We start from the raw sequence: 22,223 nt of genomic DNA, 5'->3' as shown, positions 1-22,223 counted from the left end.
CTGCTCTTGGCCACTCTCCTTAATTGTGTGGCAAGAAGGGATGGAAACATCCTTCTGAGGGACACTGGACTAAGCAGCCTATATATAAGCTGCACTGTTTGCTCGATTTCCAGAACCAACAACTGTATTCTTTCAATTTCACCCCCTATTAAGACAAATCAGGTTTTAAAAACCAACACAACCACAACAATAAAAACCAGGCCATACTTGTCAGACTTATAATTCTAACAATGCATCGAAAAAATGTGCATTGCATTTTGTAATGCTGTATTTTGGGAAAAAATTACTTCACAATAGGAGGAAAATATTTTCGTTCATACAAAAGTGCTCCTTTTTTAAAATCTTGCTAAATGGATTATATAATGCATGATGGAGAAATGTCCTGACCTAACTAGAAGTCTTATTTTCATGATTTGCATGTTGAAGGGTCAGTAACTGGTCTCAGCCTATTTCAAGCCAAGTATGTGCCTCTGTTTGACTTCAAAGACATTCTGGAATAAATTATGTACATGATAAAGGTTACAGTTCAACAGGCTTCTAAAGTTTAGTCTGAGTCTCCATGTACCTACATTCACCTTGAATGACATAATAATAGAAATCAACAGCATCAGTAACCAAACAGCATGGTACTGGTACCAAAACAAATACATAGACCAATGGAGCAGAACAGAGACCTCACAAATAACATCCCACATCTACAACCATCTGATCTTTGACAAGCCTGACAAAAACAAGCAATGAGGAAAGGATCTCCTATTCAGTAAATGGTGCTGGGAAAACTGGCTAGCCATATTCAGAAAACTGAAACTGTATCCCTTCCTTACACCTGATACAAAAATTAACTCAAGATGAATTAAAGACTTAAATGTAAAACCCAAAACCATAAAAATCCTAGAAGAAAACCTAGGCAATACCATTCAGGACATAGGCATGGGCAAAGACTTCATGACAAAAAGGCCAAATGCAATTGCAACAAAAGCAAAAACTGACAAATGGGATCTAATTAAGCTTAAAAGAGCTGCTGCATAGCAAAAGAAACTATCATCAGAGTGAACAGGCAACCTACAGAATGGGAGAAAATTTTTGCAATCTACCCATCTGACAAAGATCTAATATCCAGAATTTACAAGGAACTTAAACACATTTACAAGAAAAAAAAAACAACCCCATTCAAAAGTGGGCAAATGATATGAACAGACACTTCTCAAAAGAAGACATTTATGTGGCAAACAAACATATGAAAAAAAGCTCAACATCACTGATCATCAGAGAAATGCAAATCAAAACCACAATGAGATACCACCTCACACCAGTTAGAATGGTGATTATTAAAAAGTCAGGAAACAACAGATGCTGGTGAGGCTGTAAAGAAACAGGAGTGCTTTTAACATTGTTGGTTAGAATGCAAATTAGTTCAGCCATTGTGGAAGACAATTCCTCAAGGATCTAGAACTAGAAATATCATTTCACCCAGCAATCCCGTTACTGGGTATATACCCAATGGAATATAAATCATTCTACTATAAAGACACATGCACACATGTTTATTGTAGCACTATTTACAATAGCAAAGACATGGAACCAACCCAAATGCCCATCAATGATAGACTGGATAAAGAAAATGTGGTACATATACACCATGATTCACAAGGAATGAGAGCATATCCTTTGCAGGGACATGGATGAAGCTGGAAGCCATCATCTTCAGCAAACTACCACAGGAACAGAAAACTGCATGTTCTCACTCATAAGTAGGAGTTGAACAATGAGAACACATAGACACAGAGAGAGGAACAACACATACCAGGGCCTTTTGGAGGTTGGGGATTGAGAAGAGGGAAGTTAAGAGGATGGGTCAACAGGTGCAGCAAACCACCATGGCACACATATGTCTATGTAACCAAACTACACATTGTGCACATGTATCCTGATTTTTTTTAGAAGAAATATATATATATATATGTATAGAAGGAGATCAACATCATCTAAGAATCTGCCCCCTCAAACCAGCTGCTTCCAGTAAGGGTGAGTGAAAAGAGGCTTCCAAACAAGGAACTTTTAAATTTGCCTTGAACATTCTGAGAACATAGCAGATCATTAAAAATATATTACCTACATAGTGGGCAAACAAGCATAGTAATTCACATTGCTTTACTTAGATGCCACTGTGATAAGTACAACAGAAATAAAAGCACAGGGAAAAGATTTGCATTATCCCATTACCGGAGGCTAGATTTTAAGCACTAACTTGTTTTGTACCTATCCTTTATTAAATAGTCTTCCTCTAGGGCTTCTTTCAAAGACCAAGTAATTTTCTTACACTGAATAGTGTCTAATATTAACTAACCTTACTTTAGTGTGACCATAAGCAGTTTTGAGCTTGTCCAGGTTGTTCTCAGAGACCTATTGCTTCTTCATAAATCTGTCTTGTAAAGACAGATAGAAGGCAAGCTCAAGTAAAAAGTGACTACATGTATGATAAATCTAATTTGTCAACTCTAACTTGGCATTTCTTATTAATAAAGGCAAACAAATTATAACAGAAGGAAAAATTAGGTAAATTATTAAATTAACTATCCTATTTCACTTAAATTCTTTAAGCACTAAGTATAACACTTTTTGCAATCACTTTTCACTTTTAAAAAATTAGTTTAAAAACAAATGTTTTCTTTTGAAAAAAAAATATTTTCAACGGGAGAATTACACATATTTCCAAGATTGTGTTTCTTAATGTCATTTCAAGACAGTATCTCAGAAATAGGATGCATTATTTTTGTCTTTACAGAAAAAAGTCAATGATGTAGTGAACAGAACACAAATACCTGTATTTCCCCAACTGTGATGTTCAAGATGCACTTTCAAATTAGTTCCTGCTAAATTTTGCTAGTGAAAAAATGCCAGAAAAGAACAATTTCCACAGTATGAGCATAAAGCAGGAAGCTGGTCAAACAAGATGGAATCATTTTTAAAAAGCACATATCCAGTTTCAAGAAAGAAAGAGCCTTTTGTTGTTGTTGTTGAGACAGAATTTCACTCTTGTTGCCCAGGCTGAAGTGCAATGGCACGATCTTGGCTCACTGCAACCTCTGCCTCCCAGGTACAACCGATTCTCCTGCCTCAGCCTCCCAAGTGGTTTGGATTACAGGCATGTGCCACTACGCCTAGCTAATATTTTGGTATTTAGTAGAGATGCGGTTTCACCATGTTAGTCAGGCTGGTTGAGAACTCCTGACCTCAGGTGATCCACCCACCTTGGCCTCCCAAAGTGCAGGGATTACAGGTGTGCACCACCGCATCCAGCCGAAAGAGCTTTTTAAACTTCTTCACCTTGGGCCCTATAATCTCAAAAATTTTTTCTCTCTGACTTCTGCAGATCACTGTCCAGTGAAAAAAACAATGCCACACACCATGTATCAAGGGAAATCTCTCTGAAAAGCAAGGCTGAACTTTGCTTTAAACATCTCAAATAAAACAGTTATTATGAAGTCTTACCAGACCAATCCCAGCCAATGGATATTTCTGTACTTGGAATTTGATTTTTACAGAATTTCAGAGATCAAAGGAGCATTAAACATGAGGAAACAGAAGCTCAGATAAGTTACTTGGCAAAAATTACATGACTTGTCAATACAGGCCACACTAACACCTTCTGCTATGAAATCTTCCTGTCAAATTCCTCATAAAACATACAGCAGCATTCTAAAACAACTGAACTAAAACACTCAGCCAACTTTTATCTTTGCATTCTTCATGAAATGTGTTTTGTCTTTTTTTTATTACTAGTGTTTAAGTCATTTTTTACTTGAATCAGAGGGTGTCATTTAGTAAGAATTTTATTAGTTCTTGGTTTTTAAAATCCAGACATTCTTTTTCTACATGTGAGATAGTTTTCATTTTAACTGGCATATCATTTGCACACAAAAATAAAGAATACAGCAAAATAATGTAATGCAGGAGGACACAAAAGAAATGCACTAAGACAAGTAACAAACTTTCTCTCATAGAACAATGATCTGTTTTACAGGAAACAAATCTTGCCTTGAAATTTACACAGTGAGACTGTACATAATCACGTGAAAATATCTATTTTTCTCCTAGGACGTTTTTCATTCATGAGTATTTTCAAGTTTTCACAGTTTACACATTTCTTAAAACATGATACCAGCAGCAACTGAAAATGAATGCCGAATTTGGTACACACGTTATCTACCTCAAGATAACAAAAGTATACAGAAAAACATATACCACCCACAGTGCTTCACAATATTCACTTCTATTTAGCCAGCGTTTATTGTAGTTAACTATTCCTAATAAGACTCATTCACTGTTTACAAATATTCTGGTATGCATTCTTTATAGCAAAGTGTTAATACACCACATCTTATTTATTTTAGCAAATCAGTATATTTTCTGTATTTAATTAGAAAAATTAACTTAGTTTTCAAAATTTATTTGCAAATATATTTTTTCCATTTGGCACTATGGTTTGTTGCCTACCTAGCTGAATATACAACATCAGCTTATCCTAAGGCTGTTCATGTACTTAATTTACTTAAGTGTTCATTTTAAGTAACATGCTCATTGTGTATAGGAATTTGTATTTTGGAGGTGCTTGATATATCTACAAAGAAAAATTAATTAGGGGTCAGGTGCAGTGGCTCACGCCTGTAATCCCAACACTTTGGGAGGCTGAAGCAGGTGGATCATGAGGTCAGGAGTTCAGGACCAGCCTGACCAACATGGTGAAACCCCATTTCTACTAAAAATACAAAAATTAGCTGGGCATGGTGGCGTATGCCTGTAATTCCAGCTACTCAGGAGGTTGAGGCAGGAGAACTGCTTGAACTAGGATCCAGGAGGCAGAGGTTGCAGTGAGCCGAGATAGTACCACTTCACTCCAGCCTGGGCAACAGAGCGAGACTCTGTCTCAAAAAAACAAAAAAGAAAATTTAATTAGGGAATTACTTTATTTAAAAATGCTCCTAGAAGTCTTGTGTTCATTTTTTTTAAAAAAAGAATGTTAGACTGGTCTGCAAGGAAGTAATTAAGGTTTCTTGTAGTTTAAAAGTTATACATGGGCCGGGCGCAGTGGCTCACGCCTGTAATCCCAGCACTTTGGGAGGCCGAGGCGGGTGGATCACGAGGTCAAGAGATCGAGACCATCCTGGTCAACATGGTGAAACCCCGTCTCTACTAAAAATACAAAAATTAGCTGGGCATGGTGGCGCATGCCTGTAATCCCAGCTACTCAGGAGGCTGAGGCAGGAGAATTGCCTGAACCCAGGAGGCGGAGGTTGCAGTGAGCCAAGATCGCGCCATTGCACTCCAGCCTGGGTAACGAGAGCGAAACTCCGTCTCAAAAAAAAAAAAAAAAGTTATACATGGTAAGACATTTTGTTTTTGCTGTATGTTTTTACTGAATGATCTATTCCCCATCCCAAGGCAAGCATGAATAAAATTATGTTAAATGTAGCATGTGGCATCGCAGTCTCTCAGAATTTGTTTCATCTATTTTATTTTATTGACTATTGCCTGTATCTTCTGTTATCCTGTTTGAAGAAAAAGGACAAATAAAACATGACCAGCAAAAAAAAAAAATTATGCAACTTATTAAGTAACCTAGTTTAACAAGGACCCTTGTTTCTTCATGGGCAGACTGATGTTCCCACAATAGAACACTGTGTTGCCATCTAATTTTCTATTACACAATACAAATTCTCTCTCAGGCCCACCCCCAATATGGCCAAATAGGAACAACTCTGGAGAACAGTTCCCAGCGAGAGAGATGCAGTAGGCTAGCGATCTCCACAATCCCAAAGGAGGTACCAGGTTCATTTCAAAGGGACTAGTTGGATAGTGGGAAAAGCCCACAGGGGGCAAACTGAAGCAGGGCGAGAGTAGCCCGAAGCAGGGCAGGGCACTGCCACACCTGGGAAGTGCAATGGGCCCAGAGGATCGGGGATCTTACCCCCTCTGCACTAGGGTCCAGATATTACACTTCCGCCATGCCCTCTGCAACCCACAGAACAGGAGAATGCTGTTGGACTGAAAAGGGTAGATTTCAACACAGATCTGAGAGTCAGCTCCGCCCACCCAGCTGACAGTGGTTGGTACAGACCTTGGCAGAAGTTTTAACTAACACCAAGAATGCTTGCTGGACTGAACCACTTGTTTCACAGAAAGAGGGAGAGTTGAAAGCAGAGGGACAAATGAAAGGGCTTGGCAGGTCCCACCCCAACAAAGTCCAGCAAACTGAAGCCCTCTCACTAGAGTTTTGCAGGCAGCACATCACTTTGAACTCCACTCGGGACAATCGAGCTCAGTGGGGGAAAGGACACACACCTTTCCTTTGGGAGGGCGGGTCTAACCTCACCAGTGTAAAAAAAAAAAAAAAAAAAAAAAAAACAACCCAGCAGCCAGGCTGAGTCCAAGGCAGCCCAGCAGTGCCTCTACAGGTAGAAAAGCAACAGACTGCTTCATCAAGTGGCATACTGACAAATACATAACCAAAAAAATGCCTCATACAGGAAAAATGGCTTCAATCTCAACAAAATGGGCATCCATTCAGAGATCCCATATGAAATCACCAACTTCAAAGATCACAGGTAGATAAATTCATGAAGATGAGAAGAAACCAGCGCAAAAAGGACAAAATCATCAAAGACCAGAACGCCTCTCCTCCAAGGGACCACAACTCCTTAACAGCAAGGGAGCAAAACAGGATGGAGAATGAGTTTGATGAATTGACAGAAGCAGGCTTCAGAAGGTAGGTAATAACAAACTTCTCTGAGCTAAAGGAACATGTTCTAACACAATACAAAGAAACTAAAAATGTTGAATAAAGGTTAGATGAAATGCTAACTAGAATAACCAGCTTAGAGAAGAGCATAAACAACTTGATGGAGCTGAAAAACACAGCACAAGAACTTCATGAGGCATACACAAGTTTCAATTGCAAAATTGATCAAGCAGAAGAAAGAATATCAGAGATTGAAGATCAAATCAATGAAATAAAACGAGAAGGCAAGATTAGAGAAAAAAGAGTGAAAAGAAATGAACAAAGCCTCCCAGAAATATGAAATTATGTGAAAAGACCTAATCTATGCCTGATCAGTGTACCTGAATGTGACAGGGAGAATGAATCCAAACTGGGAAACACTCTTCAGGATATTATCCAGGAGAACTTCCCCAACCTACCTAGCAAGGCAGGCTAACATCCAAATCCAGGAAATACAGAGAACACCACAAAGATACACCTCAAGAAGGGCAACCCCAAGGCACCTAATCGTCAGATTCTCCAGGGTTGAAATGAAAGAAAAAATGCTAAGGGAAACCAGAGAAAAAGGTCAGGTCACCCACAAAGTGAAGCCCATCAGACTCACAGCAGATCTCTCAGCAGAAACCCTACAAGGCAGAAGAGAGTGGGTGCCAATATTCAACATCCTTAAAGAAAAGAACTTTCAATCCAGGATTTCATATCCAGCCAAACTAAGCTTCATAAGTGAGGGAGAAATAAAATCCTTTATGGACAAGCAATTGCTGAAAGATTTTGTTGCCACGAGACCTGCCTTATAAGAGCTCCTGAAGGAAGTACTAAACATGGAAAGGAACAACCAGTACCAGCCACTACAAAAACGTACCAAATGGTAAAGACCAACAACACAATGAAGGAACCACGTCAACTAACGGGCAAAACTACTAACCAGTAACAAAATGGCAGGATAAAATTCAACATTAACCTTAAATGTAAATGGTCTAACTGCCCCAATCAAAAGACATGGACTGGCAAATTGGATAAAAAGTCAATACACATCAGTGTGCTGTATTCAGGAGACCCATCTCGCGTGCAAAGACACACACAGACCAAAATAAAGGGATGAAAGATTTACCAAGCAAATGGAAAGCAAAAAAAAAGCAGAGTTTGCAATCCTAGTCGCTGATAAAATGGACTTTAAACCAACAAAGTTCAAAAGAGACAAAGAACAGCATTACATAATGGTAAAAGGATCAATGCAGCAAGAAGAGCTAACTATCCTAAATATACATGTACCCAATACAGGAGCAGATATACAAAGCAAGTTCTTAATGACCTAAAAAGAGACTTAGAGTCCCACACAATAATAGTGGGAGACTTTACCACTCCACTATCAATAGTAGACAGATCAAAGAGACAGAAAATAAACAAAGTTATCCAGGACTTGAACACAGATCTGGACCAAGCAGATCTAATAGACATCTACAGAACTCTCTGCCCCAAATCCAGAGAATATACATTCTTTTCAGCACCACATCACACTTACTCTAAAACTGACCACATAATTGAAAGTAAATCACTCCTCACGAAATATAAAGGAACAGGAATTATAACAAAGAGTCTCTCAGCCACATCGCAGTCAAATTAGAACTCAGGATTAAGAAACTCACTCAAAACTGCACAACTACACAGAAACTGAGCAAGTTGCTCCTGAATGTCGAATGGATAAACAATGAAATGAAGGCAGAAATAAGATGTTCTTCAAAACCAATGAGAACGACGACACAATGTACCAGAATCTCTGGGACACATTTAAAGCAGTGTCTAGAGGGAAATTTATATCAACAAATGCCCACATTAGAAGTGAGGAAAGATCTAAAATCAACACCCTATCGTCAAAAATTGAAAGAGCTAGAGGAGTAAGACCAAAAAATCTCAAAAGCAAGCAGAAGACAAAAAATAACTAAGATCAGAGCACGACTGAAGGAGATAGAGACACAAAAAACCCTTCAAAAAATCAATCCAGGAGGTGGTTTTCTGAAAAGATCAACAAAATAGATAGACGGGTAGCCAGACTAATAAAAATGAAAAGAGAGAAGAATTGAATAGCTGCTATAAAAAACAATAAGGGGAGATCACCACTGATTCCACGGAAATACAAACTACCATCAGAGTATACTACAAACAGCTCTATGCACACAAACCAGTAAATCTGGAAGAAATGGATACATTCCTGGATACTTCTACCCTCCCAAGACTAAACCAGGAAGAAGCTGAAACCGTGAAGAGACCAATAACAAGGTCTGAAGTTGAGGCAGCAATCAATAGCCTACCAACCAAAAAAAGTCCAGGTCCAGACAGGTGCACAGCCGAATTCTACCAGAAGTACAAAAAGGAGCTCGTACCATCTCTTCTGAAAGTATTCCAAACAATACAAAAGAGGGACTCTTCCCTAACTCATTTTATAAGACCAACATCATCCTGATACCAAAACCCAGCAGAGACACAACTAAAAAAGAAAATTTCAGGCCAATATCCATGATGAACATAGATGCAAAAATCTTCAATAAAATAATGGCAAACTGAATGCAACAGCACGTCAAAAAGCTTATCCATCGTGATCAAGTAGGCTTCATCCCAGGGATGCAAGGCTGGTTCAATATATGCAAATCTATAAACATAATCCAGCACATAAACAGAATCAAAGACAAAAACCACATGATTATCTCAATAGATGCAGAGAAGGCCTTTGACAAAATTCAACAGCCCTTTATGCTAAACCATCAATAAACTAGGTATTGATGGAACATATCTCAAAATAATAAAAGCTATTTTCAAAATAATAAAAGCTATTTATGACAAACCCACAGCTAATATCATATAGAAAGGGCAAAAATTGGAAGCATTCCCTTTGAAAACTGGCACTAGACAAAGATGCCCTCTCTCACCACTCCTATTCAATATAGTATTCGAAGTTCTAGTCAGAGTAATTAGGCAAGAAAAAGAAATAAACAGTATTCAATTAAGAAAAGAGAAAGCCAAACTGTCTCTGTTTGCAGACGACATAACTGTATATTTAGAAGACCCCATCGTCTCATCCCAAAACCTCCTTAAGCTGATAAGCAACTTCAGCAAAGTCTCAGGATACAAAATCAATGTGCAGAAATCACAAGCATTCCTATACACTGATAACAGACAAACAGAGAGCCAAATCATGAGTGAACTCCCATTCACAATTGCTACAAAGAGAATAAAATACCTAGGAATACAACTAACAAAGGATATAAAAGACTTCTTCCAGGAGAACTACAAACCACTCCTCAAGGAAATAAAAGAGGACAAACAGATGGAAAAACATCCCATGCTCATGGTTAGGAAGAATCAATATTGTGAAAATGGCCATACTGCCCAAAGTAATTTACAGATTCACCACTATTCCCATCAAGCTACCATCGACCTTCACAGAACTGGAAAAAAACACATTAAACTTCATATGGAACCAAAAGAGAGCCCACATAGCCAAGACAATCGTAAGCAAAAAGAACAAAGATGGCGGCATCACGCTACCAGACTTCATATTATCCTACAAGGCTACAGTAATCAAAACAGCATGGTACTGGTACCAAAACAGAGATATAGACCAATGGAACAGAACAGAGGTCTCAGAAGCAATGCCACACATCTACAACTATCTGATCTTTGACAAAACTGACAAAAACAAGCAATGGGGAAAGGATTCCCTGTTCAATAAATGGTGTCGGAAAAACTGGCTAGCCATGTGCAGAAAGCTAAAATTGGTCTGCTTCCTGACACCTTACACTAAAATTAACTCTAGATGGATTAAAAACTTAAACATAAGACCTAACACCATAAAAACCCTAGAAGAAAACCTAAGCAATACCATTCAGGTCATAGGCAAGGACTTCATGACTAAAACACCAAAAGCACTGGCAACAAAAGCCAAAATAGACAAATGGGATCTAATTAAACTTCAGAGTTTCTGCACAGCAAAAGAAACAATCATTAAAGTGAACTAGAAACCAACAGACTGGGAAAAAATTTTTGCAATCCACCCATCTGAAAAAGGGCTAATATCCAGAATGTACAAAGAACTAACGCAGATTTACAAGAAAAAAACAAACAACCCCATCAAAAAGTGGGCAAAGGATATGAACAGACACTTTTGAAAAGAATACATTTATGTGACCAACAAACATATAAAAAAATGCTCAACATCACTAGTCATTAGAGAAATGCAAATCAAAACCACATTGAGATACCATCTCATGCCAGTTAGAATGGCAATCATTAAAAAATCTGGAGACAACAGAAGCTGGAGAGGATGTGGAGAAAAAGGAACACTTTTACACCGTTGGTGGGAGTATAAAGTAGTTCAACCATCGAGGAAGACAGTGTGGCGATTCCTCAAGGATCTAGAAATAGGTATTCCTTTTGACCCTGCAATCCCATTACTAGGTATATACCCAAAGGATTATAAATCATTCTGCTATAAAGACACATGCACATGTATGTTCATTGCGGCACTGTTTACAATAGCAAAGACCTGGAACCAACCCAAATGCCCATCAATGATAGACTGGACAAAGAAAATGTGGCACATATACACCATGGAATACTATGCAGCCATAAAAAACAACGAGTTTGTGTCCTTTGTAGGGACATGGATGAATCTGGAAACCATCATTCTCAGCAAACTGATACAGAAACAGAAAGCCAAACACCACACGTTCTCACTCATAGGCAGGTGTTGAACAATGAGAACACGTGGGCACAGGGAGAGGAACATCACATACTGGGGTAGGTTGGGATGTGGGGGTCAAGGGGAGGGACAGCAAGGGATGGGGAGGCTGGGGAGGGAAAGCACTGGGAGAAATGCCTGACATAGGCAATGTCAGGACAGAGACTGCAAACCACCGCAGCATGTGCATACCTATGCAACAACCCTGCAGGATGTGCACATGTACCCCAGAGCTTAAAGTACAATAAACAACAACAAAAAAAAACATTTAAATATTAATAAACTTCTAAAATAAATAAACGCTCTAAAAGGAAAGGAGAAAAAAGTTATCTAGTAAAATTATGAAACTCTCAGACAGAAGCTATATCATTTATTTCTACGGAAATTCCAATGTGGTTCTCCTAGTTCTGGGACTTTAAAATACTCAAATAAATACTTAACAAAATAAAGATCTAAAGGAATAAATAAATGTGCACAGCAATAGATCTTGATAAAATGGCAAAAATCCACTCTTCCATATTCAAAAAACTCCCCACAAAATTCCAATAATTTGTATGTTTACTTATATTTCCAGAAAGATTCTCAAAGAGGACATCTTTTCATACTTTTTTGGATAAATATGGTTTCTCTGACTAGCATCTTAAAAGAATATACTTGAAAAAGTAATAAGTAACTTCAGGACAAGAGTTATCCATCAGAGATCACTTGCCAGCAATTAACTGAACCGCATTCCAAAAAGAGAGATGGCTCTTAATCAATAAATAAATTCTGCATCTAACTATAGTGGCATGAAAATATTTAAGCAATTATAAACTTCTCACTTAATATTCAGTTAGAAAATTGACTTTATTATTGAGCTAGAAATCATCTGATAACACAGAAAATAACAATATAAATACTATCTTTGAGTGTTTCCAAACAAACAACTGTTGTCAAGGTCACAAGCACACTGAGCCAAGTCTTGTTATTCCTTTACCCCATAGCTATTGCACCACTTGGCCTAAAGTGGATGTGCTAGACATTTTCCATTCCTCCCTCCAGACCTTCACTCTGCCCTCTACATCCTGTTCTAAGCCTGGTCAGCTGAACTGCATGAACTTCATCAAAGCACCCCCTTGCCCTTGGACTTTTACATGGCTTTGACCAGTAGGAGCTGGTGGCTACAATCAAAGAAAGAACAAAGAGGCCAAGATACTTATTCTACTTCCTCCTCCTCCTCACATTGGTTAAGTTTCTCCTTTGCAATGAAGACCACAGCTCATGTCAGACAGCCTTTCCATTATAGCTGCTCTCTGGTAATTCTCTCCCTTTTCCCTGACAGATCAAGAAATAGTAAAGGCTCCATGTTGTCACTAACCCCAACTTCTGCTTCCTGTACCATCCCTTGTTAGTTTCTCTTAACTCTGCCTATACCTTTGTAACTAGTCCCTTTAGTAAACTCTTCAATTAACCCATTTGAGTATTGACATGGTTTAGCTCTGGGTCCCCAGCCAAATCTCATCTTGAATTATAATCCCCATGTGTCAAAAGAGGTACCTGGTGGCAGGTGATTGGATCACAGGCGCAGTTTCCTCCATGCTGTTCTTGTGATAGCAAGTTCTCAGATCTGATGGTTTTAAAAGTGGCAGTTTCCCCTGCATTCTCTCTCTCCTGTCACCTGGAGAAGAAGGTGCCTCCTTCCCCTTTGCCTTCTGCCATGATTGTTAACTTTCCTGAGGCATCCCCAGCCATGAAGAACTGTGAGTTAGTTAAACCTTTTCCTTCATAAATTACTCAGTTTCAGGTATTCTTTAAAGCATTGTGAAAATAGACTAATTCAGAGAATTGGTACCAGCAGAGTTGGGTACTGCTATCAAAATAACCTGACAATATGGAAGCATCTTTGGAACTTGGTAACAGGCAGTGGCTGGAGAAGTTTGGAAGGATCAGAAGAAGACAAGAAGATGTGGGAAAGCTGTGAACTTCCTAGAGACTTCTTGAATGGTTTTGACTCAAATCCTGATAGTGATATGGACAATGAAGTCCTGAGGTGGTCTCAGATGAAGATGAGAAACTTACCGGAAAGTGGAGTACAAGTCACTCATGCTATGCTTTAGCAAAGAGACTAGTGGCATTTTGCCTCTGCCTTAGAAATCTGTGGAACTTTGAACTTGAGAGAGATGATTTAGAGTACTGGCAGAAGAAATTTATAAGCAGAAAAGCATTCAAGAGGTGACCTGGCATTTTGCGAAAGCATTCAGTCAAATATGTTCAAAAAGAGATAGTTTGAAATTGGAACTTATGTTTAAAAAAGAAGCAGAGAATAAAGGTTTGGAAAATTTGCAGCCTGACCATGTGGTAGAAAAGAAAAACACATTTTCTAGGAAGGAATTCAAGCTAGCTGAAGAAATTTGCATAAAAGATGAGGAACTAAATGTTAACAGCCAAGATAATGGGGAAAATATCTCCACGGCATGTCAGAGATCTTTGTGGCAGCCCCTCCTATCACAGGCCTGGAATCTTAGAAAGAAAAATGGCTTTGTGGGCAGGGCCTGGGGCCCCACTGTTCTGTGTGGCTCTGAGGCATGGCACTCTAAGTCTCAGCCAATCCAGCTCCAGCCAAGGCTAAAAGGGGTCAAGGTATGGCTCAGGCCATTGCTTTAAAGGGTGCAAGACCCAAGCCTTGGTGGCTTACATGTGGTGTTGGGCTTCCAGCTATGCAAAAGATAAGAGTTGAGCTTTGGGAACCTCCACCTAGATTTCAGAGGATGTATGAAAGCACGTGGATGTCCAGGTAAAAGTCTGCTGCAGGGGAAGAGTCCTCATGGAGAGCCTCTACTTGGGAAATGAAGAGGGGAAACGTGGGGTCAGAGCCCCCACACAGAGTCCCCACAGGGGCACTGTCTGGTGGAGCTGCGAGAAGAGGGCCAATGTCCTCAAGACCCCAGAATGGTAGATCCACTGCCAGCTTGCACCACGTGCCTGGAAAAGTCACAGGCACTCAATTGCAACCCGTAAAAGCAGCAATGGGGGAGGTCCCCTACAGAGCCACAGGGAAGAAGCTGCCCAATGCCTTGGGAGCCCATCCCTTGCATCAGCATGCCCTGGATATGAGACATGGAATCAAACGAGATGATTTTGGAGATTTAAGATTTAACGAGTTAAAAAAAAAAAAACTTTAACAAGTGCCCTGCCAGGTTTTGGACTTGCATAGGGCCTATGGTCCCTTTGTTTTGGCCAATTTCTCCCATTTGGAATGGCAACATTTACCCAATGCCTGCGCCCCCACTTCTAAGATATAGAAGTAACTAACTTACTTTTGATTTTAAAGGCTCACAGGTGGAGAAAACTTGCCTTGTCTCAAATGAGACTTTGGACTTTAACTTTTGAGTTAATGCTGGAATAGGTTAAGGTTCTGGGGGACTACTGGGAAAGCATGATTGGTTTTGAAATGTGTAAAGGACATGAGATTTAGGAGAAGCCAGGGGTGGAATAATATGGTTTGGCTCTGTATCCCCATCCATATCTCATTTCGAATTATAATCCCCACATGTTGAAAAAGGGACTGGGTGGGAAAAGATTGAATCATGGGGGCAGTTTCCCCCCTGAGTGAGGGAGGGCTCATGAGATCTAATGATTTCAAAAGTAAGTTTCCCCTGCATGTTCTCTCTCTCCTGTCACTTTGTGAAAAAGGTGCCTGCTTCCCCCTTTGCCTTCTGGCATGATTGTAAGTTTCCTGAGGCCTCCGAAGACATGGAACTGTGAGTCAATTAAACTTCTTTTCTTTATAAATTACCCAGTCTCAGGTAGTACCTTTACAGCAGTGTGAAAATGGACTAATACAAATATATATATATATATATATCTGTATCCAGTTAGGACCCAGAATAATCCTTTGGGATATAGGTCCTTCCTGTCTCACATTGCCAGTTCCACACCATTTTTGTTTGGGAGGAAATGAGAACGCTTTGGTCACTTGTGTTTTGGTGTCATATCTAAGAAGGCTTCGCCTGACCCAAGGATACAGAGATATATTTCTATACTTTCTTCTCAGACCTTTACAGTTTTAGCCCTTACATTTAAGTCTATGATCCATTTTGAATTCCTTTTCATGTATGATGTGAGATTAGTCTAAATTTATCTTTCTACATGTAGATATCTAATTGCCCTAGCACCATCTGTTGAAAAGACTACTCTTTCCTCATTGAATGGTGTTGGCATTTTTGTCAAAAATCAATTTGCCATGAAGGGTTTATTTCTAGACTCTCAATTCTGTTCCAGTAATCTATATGTCTATCCCTACACCATTACGTTGTCCTTTTTTTTTTTTGAGACGGAGTTTTGCTCTTGTTGCCCAGGCTGGAGTGCAATGGTGTGATCTTGGCTCACTGCAACCTCTGCCTCCTGAGTTCAAGTGATTCTCCTGCCTCAGCTTCTCAAGTAGCTGGGACTCCAGGTGCATGCCACCATGCCCAGCAATTTTTTTTTTTTTTTTTTGTATTTTTAGTAGAGACAGGGTTTCATCGTGTTGGCCAGGCTGGTCTCAAACTCTTAACCTCAAAGTGATCCTATCCGCCTCAGCCTCCCAAAGTGCTGGGATTGCAGGCATGAGTCACTGACTCTGGCCCACATTGTCTTGATTACTGTAGCTTTACAGTAAGTTTTGAAACCAGAAATTATAAGTCGTCTAGTTTTGTCATTCTTTTTCAAAACATCTTGGCTAATCTGGGCCCTTCACATTTCCATATCAAATTTAGGACCAGCTCATCAATTTCTGCAAAAATGCCCACAAAGCCCTCTAAGATCTGGCCTCCAGCGATTCAAATGACCTAATCTCCCGCAACTGTCACTCTTGCTTACTTTGCCTTAGCCATACTGTTTCTTGAACACACTGCATGCTCCCGCCTAAGAATCTGTCCACTGACTGTCCTATTTCCTGGAACAGTTTTCTCCAATATTTACATGGCTTATCCTTTCTTATCCTCAAGACTTTGCTCAGGTATCAGCTTCTTCTCCACAAGACTAATTCTGGCCACCTCCCTTTAAATTATATTCAGCACCACTGTCAATACTCCCAACATTCATTACCCTGTTCATTTTTTCCCATAGCACTTCTTTACCTTCAAATATAATGTATACTGTACTTAATATGTTTATTGCTTATTGCATATCTACCCCAATAGAATGCAAGCCCTTTTAGGGCAGATATTTTTGTCTGATTCATGGATGCATCCCAAGGGACTAGGTGTATGCACTGCATATGGTAGATATCTATTATTTGTTGAATGGATAAATTTAAAAAGCAGAATTCTACTGGCTATGATGAAATGAAATGTTATGCCTTAAAAGTTGAATTTATTCATGCCTTCATTCATTCAACATATTGAATGGCTTCTCTTTGCCAGGAACTGCAATAGACATGGGGGATATTCAAGACAGAAGACAGACAAGGCCCTGTTGAGATGGAGCTTACTTACTAATTTTCTGTCTCCCTTTATAGAATGTAAAAATAAATATATATATATAATTCTTGTAATAATATGTTATAGCCAGGCATGATACCCCATGCCTGTAATCGCAGCTTCTCAGGAAGCTGAGGCAGGAAGGTCGCTTGAGCCCAGGAGTTGGAGTTATGACTATACCACTGCACTACAGCCTGAGCGACACAGTGAGACCCCATCTCTAAAAATATAAGTAAATAAATAAATAGTGTTACAAAAACAATAGGATAAATAAGTAAACATGCCAATTATTAGGGGCAGTGAGCTAGGGAGTACCCCTTCAACTAGAATAAACAACTACACTCAATCTGAGATGTCAACACAGGATGAGGAAAAGCCAGTCATGCAGAAACCTCGGGTAAAAAAAAATTCCAGGTAGACAAAAAATATAAAGCTTTGGGAGGAAGATGGACCTTGGCAAGTTCAACAAACAACAAAGACAGTATGATTTGAAGGTGAAGTATGAGGAGATATAGTAGGATGGCATCCTACGGCATCCATCCATTGTGGAGGCCCTAAATCTGCCTAACATTTGTAGTAAATTAGATGCATCCTGGGATGGTATTTTTATATCACCTTCTCTCTCCTGTGCTCACTCCTCTCGTATTCTTTTTTCTTTCAAGAATAAGAGTCAATGGCATAGATAAGCAGTATCATTGCTAAGAAATCTGAAAAGACTATTCTTTAGTCCATCTAGTACTCTTGTACAAACAGAAAAAGTGCCTTCCTCAGAACATCTTATTGCTACCTATTAGAAAAATATGTAGTAAATAAGAATATCAGCAACTGACTCATAATTGTACAATGTCCTATATGTAGTATATAGCAGCCCTGGTTGCAGAGATAGAGAAAAGTAGCTCTATGCAAAATATGCAAACCAAACTGTTTCCATTTATTCCTGTATGGCATATACCAAATGCTGCAGATGCTAAATATACATATAGATTTACATGCATTGCAAATTATGACCATTCCCCATTAGCTACTGTTGGCTACTGATTCTGACAGCATTTTCCTCATGAGAGAAAGAATGAGTCTTTTTGGATATTAGTTAATGGAGAAAATATTGTGTTTACAGTAAAGTGATACAGATTTAAGTGGCTGTAACCACGAATGTAACATTATGAAAGTGGTAAAAGTCGTGACTACATCCTCAAGTGTTAGAAGCAGTGATCATTAGACAGTCTATCCAAAGAAGATATTAGGACAGTGTTTTCTTTGGAATGCATTTGCCTATGTTACCCCATGTAATTCAAACATTATTTTTATTTTGTAGTTTCCTATGTTTTTTAAATAAGTTAAAGGATATTTTGGTAAAGTAACAGATTCCAAAAATTTTTGAAAGTCCACATTTTCAATCTTTTTCAAGCTTAATCCCAAAGATTAGTTTCATCATTTAGCCTAAAGTTTTCTAATTTAGGAAAGGAATAATGTGTGTCTTTGACTTTAAGAGAAATCATCTGTGATACTGTGTACATCTGTGATTTCTAGATGAATAGCATTCAAATGCCACATCAATATGATTAAAATTAATAAGCAACTAATAAAATCCATAAAGGATAGCTTTTCCTAGAGGTGAGCAATGATGGAAGAGTGCCACCTAGTGTTCATGTGGATTCAACATATCCTGGCCAAAAAGCCATTTCACAAATACCCTCAATTTTTGCCTTGTAATTATTTTTTTTTTTAAATTTTTTCCCATTTATTTATTTTATTACATTTTAGGTTTTGGGGTACATGTGAAGAACATGCAAAATTGTTGCATAGGAACACACGTGGCAGTGTGATTTGCTGCCTTCCTCCCCATCACCTACATCTGTTTGCCTTGTAATTATTCATTAAATCATAATAATTTCATAGAGGCCCTAATCAAGTATCAAAATATGAATTATAAACTCCTAAAAAATGTATATCACCGACATACTCTAGAAATTGAGTTTTCAAAAAGGAAGTTAAATTTCTCTCTATAGCTACATAAAAGCAGAAAAAGAGTTGCTAAAAAAAAAAAAAATACTAAAAATTTTAAACATCATGACCCTAAGTAGTAGGCTAGAAAGAACATAAGGCTCTAGGCTTAATAGGTTCAAATTTGGGACCTATCACTTTCTGGCAGTACAATCTTCAGTGTTTTTAAAAACTGAGGTCGTCCTTATATGAAAAGAGTTTAATATATACAGTAGGCATTCAATAAAGGATAGATATTAACTATTAAGAAAAAGAGCTTTCACATTCTGACTCATAAGTTAATAAGCTTCTTTTTTTTTTTTAAAGAAAAGTGAAAGCAAGTTCATTAAGAAAGGAATAAAAGAATGGCTACTCCATAGGCAGAGCATCCTCCTCTTGTTTTTAATATAACCCCTCCAGTCTTCAGAACTTTAGGAACCATTTTAATGAAAGGACAGCTTATGCCAGGTTAATAATTTCATTTCTCTTTAATTCCTTGCATAAAAGAGGACCTAATCTTAGGGGTTTCTTTTTATCCTTTGCCCAGTCAGCCCCAAGTAAGTTTAAAGCTCTTAACGTATTGATGAAATTATCAGATTCAAACAGCCACTCTTATGGAAAATGAGTGGCATTCAGTGAATTCTCTTCCATTGCTTTCTAACATCTAATAAATTATCTTCACTTGCTAACACCTAACAAATTATGTAACAGTATTTTAAACAGTTAAAAGCAATAATTTTTAAAATGCTATTAAATCATTTCAAGAATATCTTCCTCATGACATTTTTAAAAACATTTAATCTAAGGTGTGCATCTATTTAGCATATATGTATGTTGTATGTATTTAAAAAAAAACTCTTTTTTTAAAGCCTTGGATTCATTTTATCAAGCCCCTTAAAAATTTTCCAAAATTAAGTCTATTTTAGCTTTATCCTATCTTTAAGACTACAGATTTCTCATTTGTATTAGTAGGAATGTAACCATATAACAGGAACAATATCTCAAAAGCTCAGTGTATTAATTAGGATAGTTTTCTAAGCAAATTATTACTAAGGGACTACAAAGGAGAGTACGAAATAAGCCCTGCTTTTCACAGTGGCTCACAGCTGTAATCCCAGCACTTTAGGAGACCAAGGCGGGTGGGTCACCTGAGGTCAGGAGTTTGAGACCAGTCTGGCCAACATAATAAAACCCCGCATCTACTGAAAATACAAAAAATTAGCTGGACATGGTGGCAAGTGCCTGTAATCCCAGCTACTCAGGAGGCTAAAGCAGGACACTCTCTTGAACTCGGGAGGTGGAGGTTGCAGTGTGCTGAGATGGCGCCATTGCACTCCAGCTTGGGCAACAAGAGTAAAACTCAGTCTCCAAAAAAAAAAAGAAGGAAATGAAGTGGGGGGAGGGGAAGGGAAGAGAGGAGAGGGGAGGGGAGAGGAAGGGAGAAGAAGGGAGAAACCCTGCTCTCAAGGAGCTTACTCTCCTCCTTACATTACCGAGTCCCAACTCAGAGAGCCAGACGGCAGGATACAGAGGTATTAATAAATGCCCAATCCATGTCTTTGAAAGAAGATGAACTCATTCTCTGCCAGCACTGCCTTCCCAGAAGACTATGGCCTGTGCAAAAGGCAGAGGGGATCTTGAAGAAAGCAGGAATGATAGGGGCAGAGATGCCTCTACTTCTCCTTGGCCCTAGATGTTTCTCCTTTGGTCTCCTAGATTTTGGATGTCTGTCCCTCTCCCTCTTTATTGGTTCTGGATTTCTTTCTCTCCCTCTCTCTAGCTTCACTTTGTATATCTTTCTTTCCTAGAGAACTAGAAGGATATTTAAGAAAAGAGAGGGAAAAAAAGGAAAATAAGACAACTATAGACGAGGTTAAAAAAATAGAAGTGAAGTGAGCACTTATTGATATGGTATTAACTAAATAAACTTTGCAATTTCCTTCGTTTGGAAATTAGAACTACATCAGTGTGGAATAGTCACATACACATACAGACATTCACATCGCATCTAGATGGGAGCACGGCACTAAGGGAGAAGACATGTGGACGTTTCAGTATATCCCAACTAGTTTCTTCACCTATAAATTTGGGAATAAGACTAGATAAATAGTTTATAAACATTTTCCTGTTCCCTTTTCATTTCTTAACCTATAGTAAGAACCAGTTTCCATTAGGACCAATAGACATCTACACTCACACACAACCACACACACACACATACCCCACAACCGGAAAAAGTTCTGAAAAACAATTCTTATTCTCAGTATGTGAAGTATACTGATATTTTTATACCTTTTTTTAAAAGCTATCTATTATTTGCAATTTAGAGCTTACAATCCACTAACACATCACAACCTCAATTTCAGAATCACTGCTCTTAACAAAAATCAAGTCTCTTTCAGCTCTAAGACTTTATGACTTGAATGATGAGTAAATCAATGAAGAAATTAAAAAGAAAACTGAAATTTTCTTGATACAAATGATAATGGAAACACAATATACTATTAGCTATGGGATGTTACTAGCTAGGGAATTCAGTGAAAGCAGTATTAAGAAAAAAATTTATAGTTCTAAGTGCCTACATCAAAAAAGAAAGAGAGACAGAGAGAAAGAGAGAGAGAGAGAGAAACTTCATATAAACAGCCTAATGATGCACCTTAGAAAATTACAAAACTTGGAGCAAACTGAACCCAAAATTAGTAGAAGAAAAGAAATAGTAAGATCAGAGCAGAAATAAATGAATTTGAAATTTAAAAAAATACAAACGATATATGAAACAAAAAGTTGATTCCTTGAAAAGATAAACACAATTGATAATCCTTTAGCCAGTGTAAGAAAAATAGAGAGAAGGCCCAAACAAATAAAATCAGAGATGAAAAAGGAAACATTACAAATGATATTGCAGAAATTCAAAAGATCATTCATGGCTACTATGCCAATAAATTGGAAAATCTATAAAAAATGATAAAACCTACCAAGATTGAACCAGGAAGAAATCCAAAACATGAAGAGACCAATAACAAGTAATGAGATCAAAGCCACAATAAAAAGTCTCCCAGTAAAGAAAAGCCCAGGACCTGATTGATGGTTTCACTGTTGAATTCTACTAAATATATAAAGAACTAATACCAATCCTATTCAAGCTATTCCAAAAAAATACAGGAAGAGGGGATATAACCAGCTCATTCTATGAGCTCAGTATTACCCTGATGCCAAAAACAGACAATAACACATCAAAAAAAGAAAGAAAGAAAGAAAGAAAGAAAGAAAGAAAGAAAGAAAGAAA

At 38.2% G+C, this 22,223-nt stretch overlaps 1 protein-coding gene across 6 annotated transcripts in view; it reads right to left on the bottom strand.

Annotated features, from left to right (window-relative positions):
* NME7 (NME/NM23 family member 7) overlaps positions 1–22,223 on the bottom strand; it is a 163,312-nt gene that overhangs the window by 128,693 nt on the left and 12,396 nt on the right. The window lies entirely within an intron of this gene.

Source organism: Sapajus apella, unplaced genomic scaffold (assembly GCF_009761245.1).
Source record: "Sapajus apella isolate SASKATOON/1434 unplaced genomic scaffold, GSC_monkey_1.0 scaffold25, whole genome shotgun sequence".
NCBI classification, from domain to species: domain Eukaryota; kingdom Metazoa; phylum Chordata; class Mammalia; order Primates; family Cebidae; genus Sapajus; species Sapajus apella.
The sequence above is the reverse complement of the archived record's forward strand: the minus strand, read 5'-3'. Positions and strand labels throughout refer to the sequence as shown.